A 17,075-nucleotide genomic window follows, 5' to 3' on the forward strand; every position below is an offset into this window, starting at 1 on the left:
ACGCACTGTGGACGTGACGCCACTCCCTATGGACGCCAGTCCACGTACTGTGGACGTAACACCACTCCCTATGGACGCCCGTCCACGAACTGTGGACGTGTTATTCGCCCCTGTTCAAGTCCTCAGGATTACCATCTCAGGACTCCCTGTGAAATACTTCATGATCTCCATGGTTACCTCCTCCACTTCGATACCTGCTCCCACTACACGGAATCCAACATCATATAAGCTCACAAACTATTTATATTGGGTTACTGGAAAACGACAATTGCAAATAACAAGTAAAAAATTAATTAAGGAACTCTTATTATTTAACAAAGTTGAGGATTAAGTGAAAATTCGATCACAAAATTACCAATATATGAAATAAATGTGTCACATGAACTTTGGAAATATCAGCTAGTTCTAACTAACTAACATGACAAACAGTCCAATTGAGGTGCATTCGAGAAATTTGAAAGAAACGTGTCAGAGGCATTTTACAAAGGACAACTGCTAAGACAATCAAAAACAGACGTAAGCAATCATAAGTAGAAACTACCATTGCAAGACGTAAAACGATGCATCGGCTGCACCGCATCATGTTAAGAGCGCGAGCGCGTATTCATCTTTGGAGATAAACTTTGGTTGTAACAACAGGTTTCTTCTCAGTCCTTGTTTTGCCTGAAGCACATAAAACAATGTCAGCAAATTGTATGTAGATCCACTCTTCATAGCACATGAAATATGTATCAGAACTTCATTATATATTTCCACTAGCATTAATTGTAATATGTCTTGTAAATCGCTACTTCTATTTGTACTTGAGTGAAAATTTATGACGATGCTATGACTACAGTGTCTACTTGAGTGTGGAGAGCTTCTGAACTAGCGATACGGAGTATGCAACCAGCCAATCAAATCAACTTGTGGAAACACCCAGGGCTGTAATTGTAATGAGTCGAGTCGCGATTTTCTGATGACTCAGTCATTTTCTCAAAATTCGGAAATGACTCGACTCAAGGTCAATCTATGTAATGACTCGGACCAAGTCATATGAATCGAGACTCAGACGGCCAAGACCGATATTACATTGTAATTTCGAAAAATAGTAAAGTGACCACACTATTGGTATTTCGTCTAATGGTAGCGGTACTTGAAAATGCGACCAGAAACTATTTAAGGGGAGAAAAATCAGTAGCCTATATTATAAATGCGAACCGTTGATATCACCGAACAGAGTTATAAAAATTGGATTAAACAAGAATTTAACTGGAAACTGAGCAGCCAACGCAATGGCTTGAAATTGAGTCATAACACCATGACTCGGACTCGACCCTATACTCGTTGACTTGGACTTGACTCGGTGGTGAATTGAAAATGACTCGACTTCACTATATAAGTGAGATTGACTTGTGACTTGGTTACAACCCTGGAAACATCTAAAGTACATACTTGAGTACTTTTCAGAAATTATACTTTCACATAAATTAGTTTGGACAAACCTTGTAAATCACTGCTTGTGCCAGAGTGGAAATACAGGGCGTTACTACTACTTCTACTCCATTGATGACACAACAAATGCTTCTACTTGAGTGCTGAAAACAACTACGTTTTTAACCATCTCTGTTGCACCTAGCATGCACCTACGACTCAGGGTTGTAACCAAGTCACAAGTCAATCTCAATTTTATAGTTTTGACTCGAGTCAAGTCGAGTCATTTTCAATTCACCACCGAGTCATGTCCGAGTCCAAGTCAGCGATCAGAGGGTCGAGTCTGAGTCATGGTGTTATGACTCGTTTCCGAGTCCAAGTCATTGTGTTGGCCGCTCAGTTTCCAGTTAAAGCCTTGTTAACCCACTTTTTATAACTCTGGTGATATTGAATGGTTCTCATTCATAATATATTAATTTTCCTCACTTTTAGCAGTTTCTGGTCGCATTTTCGAATACTAGTACCAATAGACGAATCCCCAATAGTGTGGCCACTTTACTATACTTCGAAATTGCAATGAAATGTTGGTCTCGGCCGTCTAAGACTCGAGTCATATGACTTGGTTCGAGTCATGCGCAATACACAGATTGACTCGAATCGAGTCGAGTCATTTCCGAATTTTGCGGAAATGACTCAAGTCAAGTCATCAGAAAATCGTGACACGAGTCGAGTCATTACAACCCTGCAATTACAACATGCAATAAGTCTCGACATTTCGACTGTGTCCACTTTTTGAAACTACTCACCCCAGTAGCCTACTTTTTCAAATTTCACTTTCTACTTATACTTGAAAGGTAGTTTGATGTCTTGTAAATCGCTATTGATACTCAAGTACTAACTACGACTACTCTGACCATCTTTGTTTGGAAGTGACCACCTAGAATAACTAGGGCTGGCCACAATGATTCGAGTACTTGAATCTGAATTGAGTATCAATTCCAATGATTCGAGTCGAGTAAGTAAAAGTAAGTTTCGAGTACGAATATAGAATCAAAATTCTAATTCTCAGTAAAGTATTATATATTTTCAGTATTCGAAACTATATAATACTTTATCGAGAATTGGAATTTCGATTCCATATATCACTGTGAGGCATTGAAACGGTGATTGGTCGAATCGCAGAATACGAAACATGTAGGACATAGCTACGCACGTTCGCGTAAATGACACATGTGTTGTCACGAAGTGCAATAAGCTAGGTATGATCGAAAATTTACCAAACAATCTTCGATGTGATGTTGAACTGGAAATTTAGTCTTTGAAGTTGCATACAACTTGTCATCATTCATAATGTTGTGACGTCATAATGAGATATTCGAATCGAAGCTTAATACTCGATTCAGCATCGAATCACCCGGGTACTCGATTTTGCCAAGCCCTAATAACAACGCGCTAAAAGTATGTAATACCTCCAATAAATATAGTTTTTGAAACTTCTTACGTATATACTCGCGTAGGCCTACTTTTCAGAACTTTCCTGTTTCTTTGAAGTGATTTTTACAAGCCTTGTGACTCGCTAATTATACTGGAGTAGAAGCTAACAGCGTTGCTACTACTTCTACTCAATGCAAACAATGATTACTTTGATCACCCCATGAACTATTGAGTATGCAACGGTCTGTGGATATACGGGCATGCGACACATGAGCATGCGAGTCAAATTACGGGTTAGGGTTGAATTTAAGCTTGGGTTAGGGTAGGGCTCGGGATATATAGCGGTTAATTTCAGTGTTATGTTTCAGGTTAGGGTTAGTTTTGGGGTTATGAAGTCACATACTGAAGTGATGCATGCTAAAGTGTTCCATGCTCAATTGTCGTTTTCCATTGTGTCGCATACTCATATGTCGGGCAATCGTATGCATGCAACACATCGACCAAATCTACTTTTTAAAAGTAATTACTTGAGGATATTTCAGAACATCATTTTCTACTTCCATTTCAAATAGATTTGACACACCCTGTAACTTGTTACATCTACGTGTGTATAAATTCATGCCGTTACTTCAACTTCAGTACAAAAGATGATTACTTTGACTACCTCTGGTTTCCAAATAGTGTATTCAACGTTTTAGATCTTCAATTGCTTTCCGACTTTTTCCCGAGCATGATGCAGCACCGATTTTGTAGTGTAAAAGCAACGCTTGTTCTAGGTGGCAGTAGTTCTTCCAAACGATGTCGGCCCCAGTCTACAAGGCATTCTTCGTACAACCTGCTTGACGTTGTTGCCATTAATTGAAGACATTGTCGATCTAGAAGATTTAAATAATGTGAATAGGTGTAGTGAAGGCATTTGTCAAGAACTCAAGCCAGGTATTTATAACATCCTGTTAAAAAACAAAAACAATGGTGTACAAGCTTGGCTATTCGCACATTCTACTCCCTAATCAGTAGGGCTGGGCACATGAGTACTCGAATCTAAATCGAGTATTAATTCGATTACCAGTGAACTCGGGCCATGGTGAATTCGGCCCATTGAACTCAGCCTACGGTAAACTCGGCCTTCGGAGGTGAACTCGGCCTAAACCTAAGCCCCTTCAACCCTAATATTGGGTTACACTGAATTCACCATGTGCGATCCAATCCTTGACGTTCTGCACTCTTCGTCAACATTATGCAGCTCCGTACGTCTAAAATAACATTTTATACATCCGACACCGCCCCCAGTGGGAATAACATTCACACGACATATCCACCACCCCACCACCAATTCGCCATTGCCTTCAATTAATAATACAATTCACGATATTTATAATAATTTGTATTGACAAAGTCACCATGGGCCAGTTCACCGAAGGCCGAGTTCAATGGGCCGAATTCGTAATGGGCCGAGTTCACTGGTCGCAATTAATTCTATTGATTCGAGCCAAGTAGATGACTTTTTCAAGTAGGCGTTCTGAAATTATACGCTCTTTGCCACCAAGAGTACAGTTATCAATAAAATTATATTTTTGATGCCATTGCCAATGTGGAAGTAGCATACAAAATGCGTAGTACAAAGCTATTCACTTTAGTGGAAATGACATATCTGTGAAGTCATGATTAACTCACAGCATAGTCACAAAGTGCAATGAAATAGGTATTGGTCGAAAATACACCAAATTATCTGTAATTTAGTGTGATGTAAAACTTGTATGTTCTTAGTGGAAACATAAAAGATACGTTTTCAACTTTCCATACTCATACTGTTATGAGTATAACATCATAATGAGTGATTATCGAATACTTGACACACGCCAGATTCAGAATCAATCACTCTTCACTCAGGTGCTCGACTTTGCCAAGCCCTACTAATCGGAACAGAAGTGATGCAGCCAACCTGACATATCTATAGAAATCATGCATACCAGATTAGCGTCACTGTGAATTATGGCACACTTGGATTCAACGAAACATCGAGTCGTAGAGTAACAATATCAAAATATCATGCAGCAATTTTGAGCACCACTGGCGAAATCCTGAACGGGAACTACCGTCACAGAGTCTATTTGCACATCATTTATGACACTTTTTTCAGGCTAATAAATCGCTGATTAATGAACATGAACAATCATAAATCATCACTCCAACTTACATGATTCAACTTCTTAATCCATGGACAATGCACAAATGCGATGCGTTGCTCCGAAGTTGAAAAGTACTATATATCATTGCCTGTTCCATATTTAGACTCCTGCTAAAAATGAAGCGATGTTGTATACGCAGACCCAGGTATGCCCCTGCCTCATCGGCATGAAGAATCCATTGATAATAAGGGTCAATAGTGTGCTTTCTTATCCACGACAACATGACTATCAGCAATCAGTCTTCCCTAGGGCCCATCTACTTTGTGAATGTCGCTGTAATGTAGGCAATGATATTGCCGTGCAATATATTTTGTGAATGTCGGCACAATGTCGCCGTGCAATATACTTATTGGAAGGTAATGGGCGAAATATCTAAAGATCAATGTCAACTCGAGGTCCGAGAAGAAGTGAAAATTCAAACGGAATAATTATCTACTTTCACCAATTTTAAACTATCATAATATATGACGAGGAACGTGCAAGATATCCAATGAGCGAATTGTGACTATATAATTTTTGCGACTAATATTTCTTACCGAGGATTTCAAGATATTGTATAGTTAAGCTATATGTAAGTTATAAGTTATCGTTACATTGCAATAGTTATAAGTAAGCATTTTAAGTATGTTGCACGGCGACATTGCCGACATTGCGACAACCCGTCTTCCCCATGAACATGGTAAATCCATGTCGTTTATAATTGGTTTAGCGTTGGGGTATCATTAAATTAGGCTGAGGTTAAAGTTGAGTTAACTATATTGATTGTTCCTAGAGTACCCTAACATTAACTAATAATAAAGCCATACATTTTGATTTGTTCACCGAAAGCCTCGATTAGTATCAATGGTGTTGTTGTGGACACAACACAAAATTACAACAAATACGATAGATAATAAATATGCCAGTCATGCAACTATCGTTTTCAGCCACAAATTCAGCAATCTCACATTCCGTAAAGGAAGATCCTATAATACACTTTAAAACTATGTAGCTATATAAAGCTAGGCTATAATACATTCATCGATGCTGCATCTGGTTTCCTGCATGGATCTTGCAGTCTTTGGAAATTATTGTCAAACTTTTCATAGTATATACCGTACACATCAAACAGTAAGTTGAATATTACAACAACATGAAACCCACTGTGCAGCAAATCGAACTTCAATGATTGCATATAATTAAATATTATCATGATCATGCTCATCGGCTCATCGCTATACTATAGCCTACTAGCCTATAGTATTACAAGTACTGCTAAGTTTACGATTAGCAGCGGGTCGGTTAGTTTCGTTCGTACATGATAAACCGCGGCACAGACGTGCCACTAGAATCATAGTGAAATTCATGACGGTTATCGCAGTTAATGATGACCGAGGCTGTTGCTGTTCAATAAATATGGGTAACCCTAAAAGGAGGGAACGCGGAAACTGCGGAAAACGCGGAACTCGCGGAAATGGCCCCTAAAACGCGGAAACTGCGGGAAACCTCGATTCCTAAAGCGCTGAAAACAGAGGAAAACGCGGAACGCGGAACAGTCGGTCATTGACCTCTATAGAGCACAAAGTAGGCACTAAAACGAGGAAACAGCGGAAACGGCGGAACGCGGGACAGTCGGTCATCGACATTTGTAGATCTCATTGAAGGAACTCTAAAGTCTAAAGCGAGGAACCTGCGGGACATCAATTTTAGAGTGAGGCGATTTAGGCCTCATAAATAGCAGAGAACTGTCGTAATAGTTGAAAATTGAAATTAATTGGTATCTGAGAGTCAGACAGTCGTTCACTAACAATTATACACCTGGCCTCGCGGAACATACCTTGAAAACGCGGGAGCTGCGGGACACCCTAATTTTCGAGTATAAGGCAGAGTTAACCTCACAAACGACCGCAAACCGTCGTGATAGTTATAAATCGAACTTATGAAGTATCTGAGGGTTAAGCCTTCGGCCACTGACCCTAATAGACGCTGAACATAGCCTGGCGGAATATAAGAAAACGCGGAAACTGCGAACACCTAAATTTTCGAATACAACGCAGATTTAACCTCACCACACCATCGGCCGCGAACTGTCGTGATAGTTAAAAATCGAACTTATGAAGTATCTGAGGATTACACATTTCGGTCACTAACGATTATACACGCGTGTATACATACTGGTACTGGTGTATTCTCATGTAAATGCAGCTAAATTCAATTATGGGTATTTGCGAAGGAATTTTTTCAGGATACCGATAAGAAAATCAAGACGTGCATGTTGGACACTAAATCGCGCGAAGCGCGGACATATTTTTCAGGTTGTATTCATCTGTCCCCAAATACTGATATATTTATTGATTTTAGGAAAACTTTCCAGAAATTTAGGGGGAGAGCGATCGCCCCTCTCTGGCTACGCCAGTGATCCAACCAGAAATCAGCGATAACTGCGCCACTCGCTTCCCCAACTGGCTCGGTGTAATGTATTAGTGTTATGCTATTCTTCCTTCACAGCAGCGACCTATTATGGGAGTTGGAGCCTAGATGAACTCTCGACGTCTCGGCACTCCAGAACGTCGTTCTGTCGAGGAATGAACTGCCAACTCCCACCAACAAGCCAGCCAAGCCCTGAAGCCAGCCAACGAACCAACCAACCCCTTCGGCAGCAACTCTTCTCCAACTAGGGATGCATTTAAAATAAATGGTGTTATAAAACACTTCGTTTAATACATGTTTGCAACAGTGTTTTAAACAAAAGTCTTTAAAAATATTTGTGTTTTTCAAGTTGCAAAATTATGCCATAATTGTGTAAATACTTTCCAGAAAGCATGTTGTACGAGCTTACGGATAATAACCACCAGAAATAGCCGACGTATATCGATATGGAACGGTTGGACCCCTCAGAAAAGTCGGTTCAACAGCAATAGTGTACATATATTTCGTCAAAGGAGCTATATTAAATCTATATTTTCAATTACCAATGTGAATCCACTATGACATCACAATTGAATATTCGCGACGTCATGGCTTAAAAAAAACAATAAAATACATGTTTCAACCAAAGGCCTTGTTTTAAACGTGTTGGTTTTAAATGCAACTCCGTCCATGCTATTCCTATTAAACGCTTAAATTAGATGTATCTAAGACTGGTAAAATGGCGAAAAATATTAATGCGCAAAGAGGTGAAACGAATTATTAAAGTAACCAAATCATCAACCGGTAGTATCATAAACGCAAAACACAATTGAAGGTCATGTAATAAAAAAAACATGCATGCATTCATCCACGCTCAGAACAGTTTAACACTGAGCGAGAAAAAAAACGGACGTAGCCTATGTCTAGATCTAGCACTATGAAATGAAAAGGGCAACCACAAATATAGAAATTCATATTGCTCGTATATTTGACTCCCGATCATCGAGAATTGATGCTCGATAATAACAACTTGTTCATGTTTTCTTCCGATTACAATACTTCCGTGGGTGTTATTATATATGTATTCGGTAAAATTTGAGTCCCCGCAGTTTCCACGTTTACTAGATCATATTTTCCACGAGGGCAGATTGTTCGTGAATGTATAATAATAATCGTCAGTGACCGAATGTTTGATCATCAGATACTTCATACGTTCAGTTTTTAACTTTTGTACGACAGTCCTCTGGTGTTTATGGGGCCTAATTCACCTTATACTCGAAATTTAGGGTGTTCCGCAGTTTCTAGATATTTTCCACCAGGCCATGTTCAGCGTTTACAAGGCTAATTTCCCGAAGTTTAACCATCGGATAACTCAATAAGCTCAATTTTTAACTATTTTCCGACAGCTCTCGGCCATTTGTGACGCCAGATTCGTCTTATACTCGAAATTTAGGGTGCTCCTCAGTTTCCGCGCTTTCTATATACTTCCCACCAGGTCACGTTCAGCGCTTACAAGGCTAAGTGACCCAATGTTTAACCATCAGATATCTCGTATATTTTCAATTTTCACCTATTACGACAGTTCTCGGCCCTTATTGTGAGGTCAAACTTGTCTTAAACTCGATATTTAGGGTGTCCCGCGGTTTCTAGATATTTGCCACGAGGCCATATGCTGGGCGTGTATTGTATAATCGTTAGCGAACGAATGTTTGACCCGCAGATACTTGATAAGTTCAATTTGTAACTTTATACGACAGCCCTCTGCCATTTGAGGCATCATTTGCCTTATACTCGAACATTTGTGTCCCGCGGTTTCTAGATGTTTGCCACGAGGCCACGCTGCGCGTGTATAATCGTTACCCAGCAAACACTCGATGTCCAGTTGACTTCCGGTGGAATAGCTGACAGGACATCCCGTTACTTCCGGCCGTTACCTCCCTGGAGTGGGTTTGTCGACAACTAGAGACGTCCTGTCCGCTCGCTGAGTACGTCCGCAATGACGTGCTGTGGACATGGAGAGACTCGTCATGGACGCGTCTGACCTAGCCTGGACGTCACGTGGTTTCCTATGGACACGCCTGACGTACTGTGGACATGACGCCACTCCCTATGGACACGCCTGACGTACTGTGGACCTGACGTCACTCCCTATGGACACGCCTGACGTACTGTGGACATGACGCCACTCCCTATGGACACGCTTGACGTACTGTGGACATGACGCCACTCCCTATGGAAGTGTCATTCGCCCCCTTTATCATCTCCACTCCATACCTGGTTCAACGCCTCACGACTAACAACATCATATCAGCTCACACACAGCGTATATTGGGTGAGTGGGGAATGAAACTGGCAAAATACAAATACAATATTGGTTATTATCAACATAACTACAACTATCTAATTTACGCAACACAAAATGTGAAATAAGGCTAAAACTACTACCACTTAACACAGTCAAGGCTGAAGTGAAAAATCATATTGCGACAAGCAATCACAGAAAATGTGTCACAGGAGTTTATAAACAGCAACTGCTAATACCACTCAAACTAATGACAAACATTCAAAGTAAAAAAGCATTATTAATAACATAAAAAAGGTGTCACAGGAATATAAGACACTGCAACTGTTAGGAATATAAGACACTGCAACTGTTGGGACAACTCCAAGCTAATGGAGCAGTTCATGTGCAAAAAATTGATTAAATTTAAGAATGGTATCACAGGATAAATTAAATAATGGTATGTATCACAGGAATAAAGAAACCGCAACAATTCAAAACGAACATTACAAATAGCGTTCAGTAAAAATTCACTCTGCAAGAATTATATCAATGCACCGTTTGCTGATGTTGAGTGCCCATTCTTTTTCTTTGTCAATCACAAGTGGTTGCACCAAAACGTTTTTTCTCGGCGCTTGCAGCTGAAATATATAGAGCAATGTCAGTGAATTCCGTATGTTGCCTATTTCTGCTCGAAGTAGTTATACAACGCCTTGGAAAGTGCTACAGATACTTCACTACAGATTTACGTTACTTACCGGTACATGTCTGCTTGAGAACTAACTCCTGTTCGACGGAGACCACTTCTTCAATTTACTCGAGTACTTATCAACTTATATTTCTACTTCCACTTGAAATAATTTTGACATATTTGAAAATTGCTACTTCTACTTCAGTTGAAATTTATGATGTTACTTCTACTTCAGCTTAAGTACCAAAAACGACTACTTTTACTTCGGCTAACCATGTTCGGACCATTACATGGTAAAAGAATGAAACATTACAACCAAATCTACCCTTTTCAAACTACTCGAGTACCTTTCAACTTCAATTTTAACTTGGAGTAGTTTCAATATACTTCGTAAATCATTACATACTCCAGTATAAATTCCTGTTACTTCTACTTCCACTAGAGTTCCAACCAATGTTCCCTCTAAGCTGCGCACATACGCAGTGCTTTCACGGTCGCTGCGCACAGAAAATCTCCGTTGCGCACAAAAAATTCGAAGTGATGACCCTTTTTTAGTCGTTACGCACTGTTTTTCAAGGGTCTGCGCAGTGAGTTGGTGAGTGTGCGCAGACCCGTCAAAATTTAGAGGGAACATTGGTCCCAACGTTGAATACTTCAGTTTGTTAAATGCCACTTACGGTTATATGCTAAAATCAAGCGACACCTAGACCAAATTTACGACATCACACTAACTGCTTCCTTGAGGTAGGTTTAACATGTCTTGTAAACCACTACATATACTTCACTAGAAATTATGTATTACTTGAGCAGTACTGACTACTTTTACTTTGACTACCCATGTTGGAAAGAAGCCACATTCCATTACATCAGGGCTGTCAAACATACAGACCGCCCAGCAATACTGCGTAGATTGAACAATGCTTGTTTGATGCAATGCAACGTATGAAATTTCCGTAAGAAATACTTCCATTAAATAATCCCTCAACACTGCAAATATCGAGTGCAGAAAAAATGCATATTGCGTTCCGAGTTTTATGAAAAAATTACCAAAAACAGAAGCACAAACGCCAAAACGGAACTGATACATGCAAGTTACATGGTGAAGACAATAGTTTCACAAAAATATAATTACAATATCTGTGGTCGCACTAGTGCATCACAAAAGACTCAAATCATCCCTGGCCTTGGGGGAAACCTGAATCGCTATTCAAGACGATGAAGAAAACTTCAACGTCCGGTTTACAGTTAAATACTTTGTCTACATCAACGCATACCCAGGTTTGCCGCAGTGTTGAGTAAATTATAGGTAGCATAGAAAAATACCGACTTACATCATTGTTGGAAGAGCTACTGTTTCATTGATTTTAACTGTATTTTGCCGCCAAATCACCATATTATCGACAATTCCATTGTTTGCGAATATAGCGCAGCTAGAATAGAACCTACATGATCCGCAATCGCGAAATTTTTTAAAAGTTAATGAATGAATTCAGGCAATAATAATGTTGCATATATTGTGGGTCGCCTAATTACCGCTGGGCTCAATTGACCAGCTCTGTATACCGCAGGGCTTAATTGACCAAGACATGAATAATCGAAGTTTTCAGTGAACATGAGTCTTATCATTTTGCGCAAAGGTTTCATCAACGACAATTTTTCAGCGAGTGTAGGCGCGAAGTCGCATGTAGGACAACACGTTCTCACATAATTGCGAATATAGTTGAGATCAATTGCGTAGATTGGGCGCATATTTAATATTCATGAGAAGGAAACAATACTATAAAAGATAGAAATCAAATGACAATAAATCAAGCGAAGCGCTAAGAAAAATATCATGTCAAATAAATCTGCGACGAAATATTCTACTTTATGTTCATATACGAAAATGTTGATGGCCCCTGGCTACGCCAATGCGTCGGAACTGATATTTTCGTCATTAACATCATAAAGTTTGCGGTCGGGCTAATCCAATTTTCGGTGTGTCTTGCAAGCTCACAATAAATTACCTGCCTAATTTATTTTTTTGATATTACAATTTAAATCGATAATCAACTCGCGGGCCATTGAAAACCTTCTCGCGAGCCACGGGTTGGCTACTCCTGACCGAGACCAAATCTACTCTATGAAACAAATTACAAGATTTCTTTCGAACTCAATTTTCTGCTTGTACTGGATGCAGCTTTTACATGGCTTATAGATTTCTACACACACTTGATTAGAAATTTGATGCTTTGCTTGGGTTCCAAATGCTGATCATCTTCAACATAAAGATACACGCTAGTCAACATGGATATACGTTGACTGCCTATATTCAGAAATAGTCACGATTTCGTGGCAAGATGATGGTAAAACCTTGACCAAATTTACTTCCCAAAATTTCTTGAAGACTTATCAACGCAATTTTTTATTTCCGCTTGTAGTTTCAACAGAAATTTAGGATATCACTTCTACTGCTACTGGAGTACTAATGCTGATATACTTTCATCTTGACTATACCTATAATCGGAAATGGCCACTTACGATTACACTCTAAAGAATTCCACAATTCGGGCTAATCCACTTCTTGATGCTCGTGCAATTTTCTCAATATTCTACTTCCACTTGAGCACTCGCTCACTACTGCTACTTGAACTTGAGCAGAAATGTATGATATGATGCTACGACTGATGGAGTAGTGAGTACCAACCCTAAATTCTTTAACCACCTTCGGTTTTCGCAAATTGTATCGAAGCTATTTATTTTACCTTCGTTTGCTATCCAACTTTCATGCCGGGGCCTGGCGCCGCAATTGGCATTGTTGATGAATGGATTTCGCATCCGGTGCCTGAGAATAGATTCTGATTTTGAACATTGATTTTCGCATATGATAGGTAGGCCTACCATTCAACTTACAGAAAATGATATTATACAGGCACCACTTGTTCCGTGCTCTTTTTTGTCGAGTTGAAGCCCATGCTGTATTTTAGTACGTCATTATGTTGACGGTACACTACACACTCTATAATGCATTCTTCGTACAGTCTGCTTGACGCGGTCATCACTAATGGCGGACATTGCTGATATCTAGGTAAAAAATCAGAATGGTTGTATTAAAGTCATCTGACAGTACGTGAAACAAAAACAAACCGATGCGGGTGCAAGCATGCTGCCTATAGTGCATTTACACACTAATCAGTTATCAGGTTATTGTTGGCGAGAATATTGGCTACTGTGAATCACTCAGAATATGATTACGTCATCAATGGTAATTCGATAATTCATTTCGATAGCCGAGATTCGCTGGGCGATATAGGCCAAACCGCGGCTCTGAGTTGAGGGTTTGATTGCGGCACATGCATTTCTTCAACTTGAAGAGGGAGTCATCATAATCCTAAATAATGCCTTCTATCACGTTTAGACAATATGCTTGCATATTGACATCAGTTACCTTATAGTTATCGTTACTGGAAAATTTACACGGGTGCGGCTATATACAGGGTGAATTTGGCCACGGCAAGAGCGTATCATGTACTAAAAAGGTGCATAGTCATTAACAATAAACTTGATAATAATCAATCATGGTATCCTATCAAAGTATGACTTGCACTTGTTCATAATCAATTGCTCATATTGGTTGTATATGGGACATACTATTCAGTTAAATGTACTCATTTTATCAGGTTTTCGAAGGAAAAGTCAGCAGAATACGTTCAGCAAGAGTTGTTATTTGTGAATTATCCACAATGGCGGCAATCAATCTCAGGCGCAACCAAACTAGTACAATCCATATAGAGTTAGCCAGCGATCAAGCAATATATAAATGCCTTATTACATAAATTATAAATTACTACGGTATGACCTCGCGAATACATAAGATATTTTTATCACTATCTTGAGGAACATTCAGTCTACCGACCAGCAAAACATTGCTATTGGAATGAATCAGCAAATAGGTGTTTATGGCGTTTCAATCATATTGCAGCGTGTTTACACACAGTATGGCGTATCTGCATTCCAAGAAATAACGAGGCGTAACAAACTATGAATGTTCTACCATATATTGATATTGAACACGAACTATCAACGAAAAAGGAGAAGCTAAATTACGGTCACAAGAAGTGTATACGAAAGTTAAGTCTATTTACGCATCATTCTATATCAATATTAATTAGAACTCTTACCATTTCAAACTGTTTCACTGTTGGAGCGGTTCGGGCAGAGTTTCTGAATCAACAACAGACAGCAAGTCTTCAGCTTTCGCTTCGTACAGCTTCTCAATCTAATCAATGACTGATGACTGTTTTGTCAGCGTCCATTATCTTTAAGAAACTCGTCGCATCAGTCACACAGACATCAACTCAGATTCAAATGCCAGATGCACGCGCCGTCGCGCTGCACTGAGCAGGTGTCACGTGACGAAGAAGGAAGAAGGCTGTCTGGTTTTCACAATAGGGCCGCGATTGTAGAGATACCAGACTTGACGTGTTGTGTGCTACGAATGGTCATGGCGTATCATGCTTACTGAATCACGTTGTGATGCCGCCACATGCATCACAATTTCACTTTGATGCTCACATTTGTTCTTGTATTTCACTATATTGGGATACATATTCACAACACGTATTTCGCCATGATGTGCAGTGTGCACTGTGCAGTTGTGCAGGTGCACGCTTGGGTCCTGCTATATGCCTCTTTATAGTTCAGCTTATTAATTTCATTAAATCAATACAACGCACGATTGCGATATATTTTTAAAAAAACAGTACACTAATAAATGGCTATATAGCCTATATGTCTTACGATTTCGTCCGCGATATGTGCATGTGCATTGTGCAATGTGCATCCCACGTGGGGATGAATAATGATAATATGCCATTTTGAACACAGAGAGAGAGAGAGAGTCTTTATTTTGAACAAGCCAGCTTGACTCCATGAAAACGATATCCAAGTAGGGGTATCCTGATGAACTCCCGTGTACGTGGCATCCAGGTGACATACTACCATGATATCCTCTGGAATATTCATTGGTGACGGGAATAGGAATATTCTAAAAATTTTTTCCACTGGAAGTCACCTGGAGTTACATAACTGGACGTCCAATTTGTGACAAACTGAGCAAGTCCTCAGTAACTAACCTTGGGAGGTGGGACGAGTTGGAACAATTGTGGACATACCAGTAAATCCATGGGACATCGGGTGTTTGCTGGGTAGTGACCGAAATGTGTAACCCTCAGATACTTCATTAGTTCGATTTTTAACTATCACGACAGTTCGCGGCCGATGGTGTGGTGAGGTTAAATCTGCGTTGTATTCGAAAATTAAGGTGTTCGCAGTTTCCGCGTTTGCTATATATATTCCGCCAGGCTATGTTCAGCGTCTATTAGGGTCAGTGGCCGAAGGCTTAACCCTCAGATACTTCATAAGTTCGATTTATAACTATCACGACGGTTTGCGGTCGTTTGTGAGGTTAACTCTGCCTTATACTCGAAAATTAGGGTGTCCCGCAGCTCCCGCGTTTTCAAGGTATTGTCCGCGAGGCCAGGTGTATAATTGTTAGTGAACGACTGTCTGACTCTCAGATACCTATTAATTTCAATTTTCAACTTACTACAGTTCTCTGCTATTTATGAGGCCTAAATCGCCTCACTCTAAAATTGGTGTCCCGCAGTTTCCTCGTTTTAGACTTTAGAGTTCCTTCAATGAGATCTACTAATGTCGATGACCGACTGTCCCGCGTTCCGCCGTTTCCGCTGTTTCCTCGTTTTAGTGCCTACTTTGTGCTCTATAGAGGTCAATGACCGACTGTTCCGCGTTCCGCGTTTTCCTCTGTTTTCAGCGCTTTAGGAATCGAGGTTTCCCGCTTTTTCCGCAGTTTCCGCGTTTTAGGGGCCATTTCCGCGAGTTCCGCAGTTTCCGCGTTCCCTCCTTTTAGGGTTACCCAATAAATATAGAACTCAAGTACCAAGCTTCCATGCTCTCTGTCTTTCCAGTACTCATGACAGCGACAGTATCAATAATAATCAATAGCACGCATAATCAATCCACGCCGTTAAGTATCCTATTCCAAACTAAACCATCCCTGTGATAAATCCTTCACTCCGCCATTGCTACAAAACCTGTTCTTTCAAATTCAAATATGAGAATCACGCGCGCATGACGCATGCTCGCCAGTCGCCAGACAGAAGAACGCGGTCTCTTGGTTTTATGGTTGAATGAATTTTAAGCAACAGGCGTGCTCGGCTCGACACGCGAGACTCGACAAGTATCGGAAGGCCGTAATATATGCATTATCGCTGGCCTAGCTCTTGCGCAGTGCGGCCTTAATTATCGATAATAGCCGGGCAGACTGAGTAGTTCCGTGATTGGAATAGTCGTCACCATACCATTATTACGGTTGTCAAATTTTCATGTCGGAAGATTTCACATGCATTGGGTATACGGCATATTTGAAACATATTATTTGCCTTGATGTGGACATTTCGATCCAGTAATGTCACAATAAAATAGCCGCATGTCTCTATAACGTACACTATATCTCTAACAATGTGCGACCGCGATCATCGATGGCCGGGCTTCTGAAGTTCCGCGCGATAGAAAGTCATCGCCATATCATCAATCAACATTCTCGTATTCACTCCGATAGATTACAAATAGTAAAATATATCATGACATTCATGAGTGTATTCAGAAAACTATTTTG

General features: G+C 40.1%; 3 long non-coding RNA genes across 3 annotated transcripts in view; 1 reads left to right on the plus strand and 2 right to left on the minus strand.

Moving 5' to 3' along the window:
• Window positions 1-225: 225 nt before the first annotated feature.
• LOC145448263 (uncharacterized) lies at window positions 226-6,427 on the minus strand. Its single transcript, XR_013917852.1, has 3 exons — window positions 5,045-6,427; window positions 3,512-3,722; window positions 226-663 (listed from the first exon to the last, which is right to left on the minus strand). It is a non-coding gene; the product is annotated as an uncharacterized LOC145448263 (long non-coding RNA).
• A 3,304-nt stretch (window positions 6,428-9,731) lies between these two features.
• LOC145448502 (uncharacterized) lies at window positions 9,732-15,138 on the minus strand. The gene is made up of 4 exons (XR_013917936.1): window positions 14,557-15,138; window positions 13,289-13,459; window positions 13,141-13,220; window positions 9,732-10,346 (listed from the first exon to the last, which is right to left on the minus strand). It is a non-coding gene; the product is annotated as an uncharacterized LOC145448502 (long non-coding RNA).
• LOC145448503 (uncharacterized) overlaps window positions 13,478-17,075 on the plus strand; it is a 224,735-nt gene continuing 221,137 nt past the window's right edge. The window contains exon 1 of the long non-coding RNA XR_013917937.1: window positions 13,478-13,490. This is a non-coding gene — a long non-coding RNA (uncharacterized LOC145448503). The remainder of the gene's footprint in view (window positions 13,491-17,075) is intronic.

This window comes from Botryllus schlosseri, chromosome 10 (genome assembly GCF_051294905.1).
Source record: "Botryllus schlosseri isolate E-star chromosome 10, Bs_hap1, whole genome shotgun sequence".
NCBI classification, from domain to species: Eukaryota; Metazoa; Chordata; class Ascidiacea; order Stolidobranchia; family Styelidae; genus Botryllus; species Botryllus schlosseri.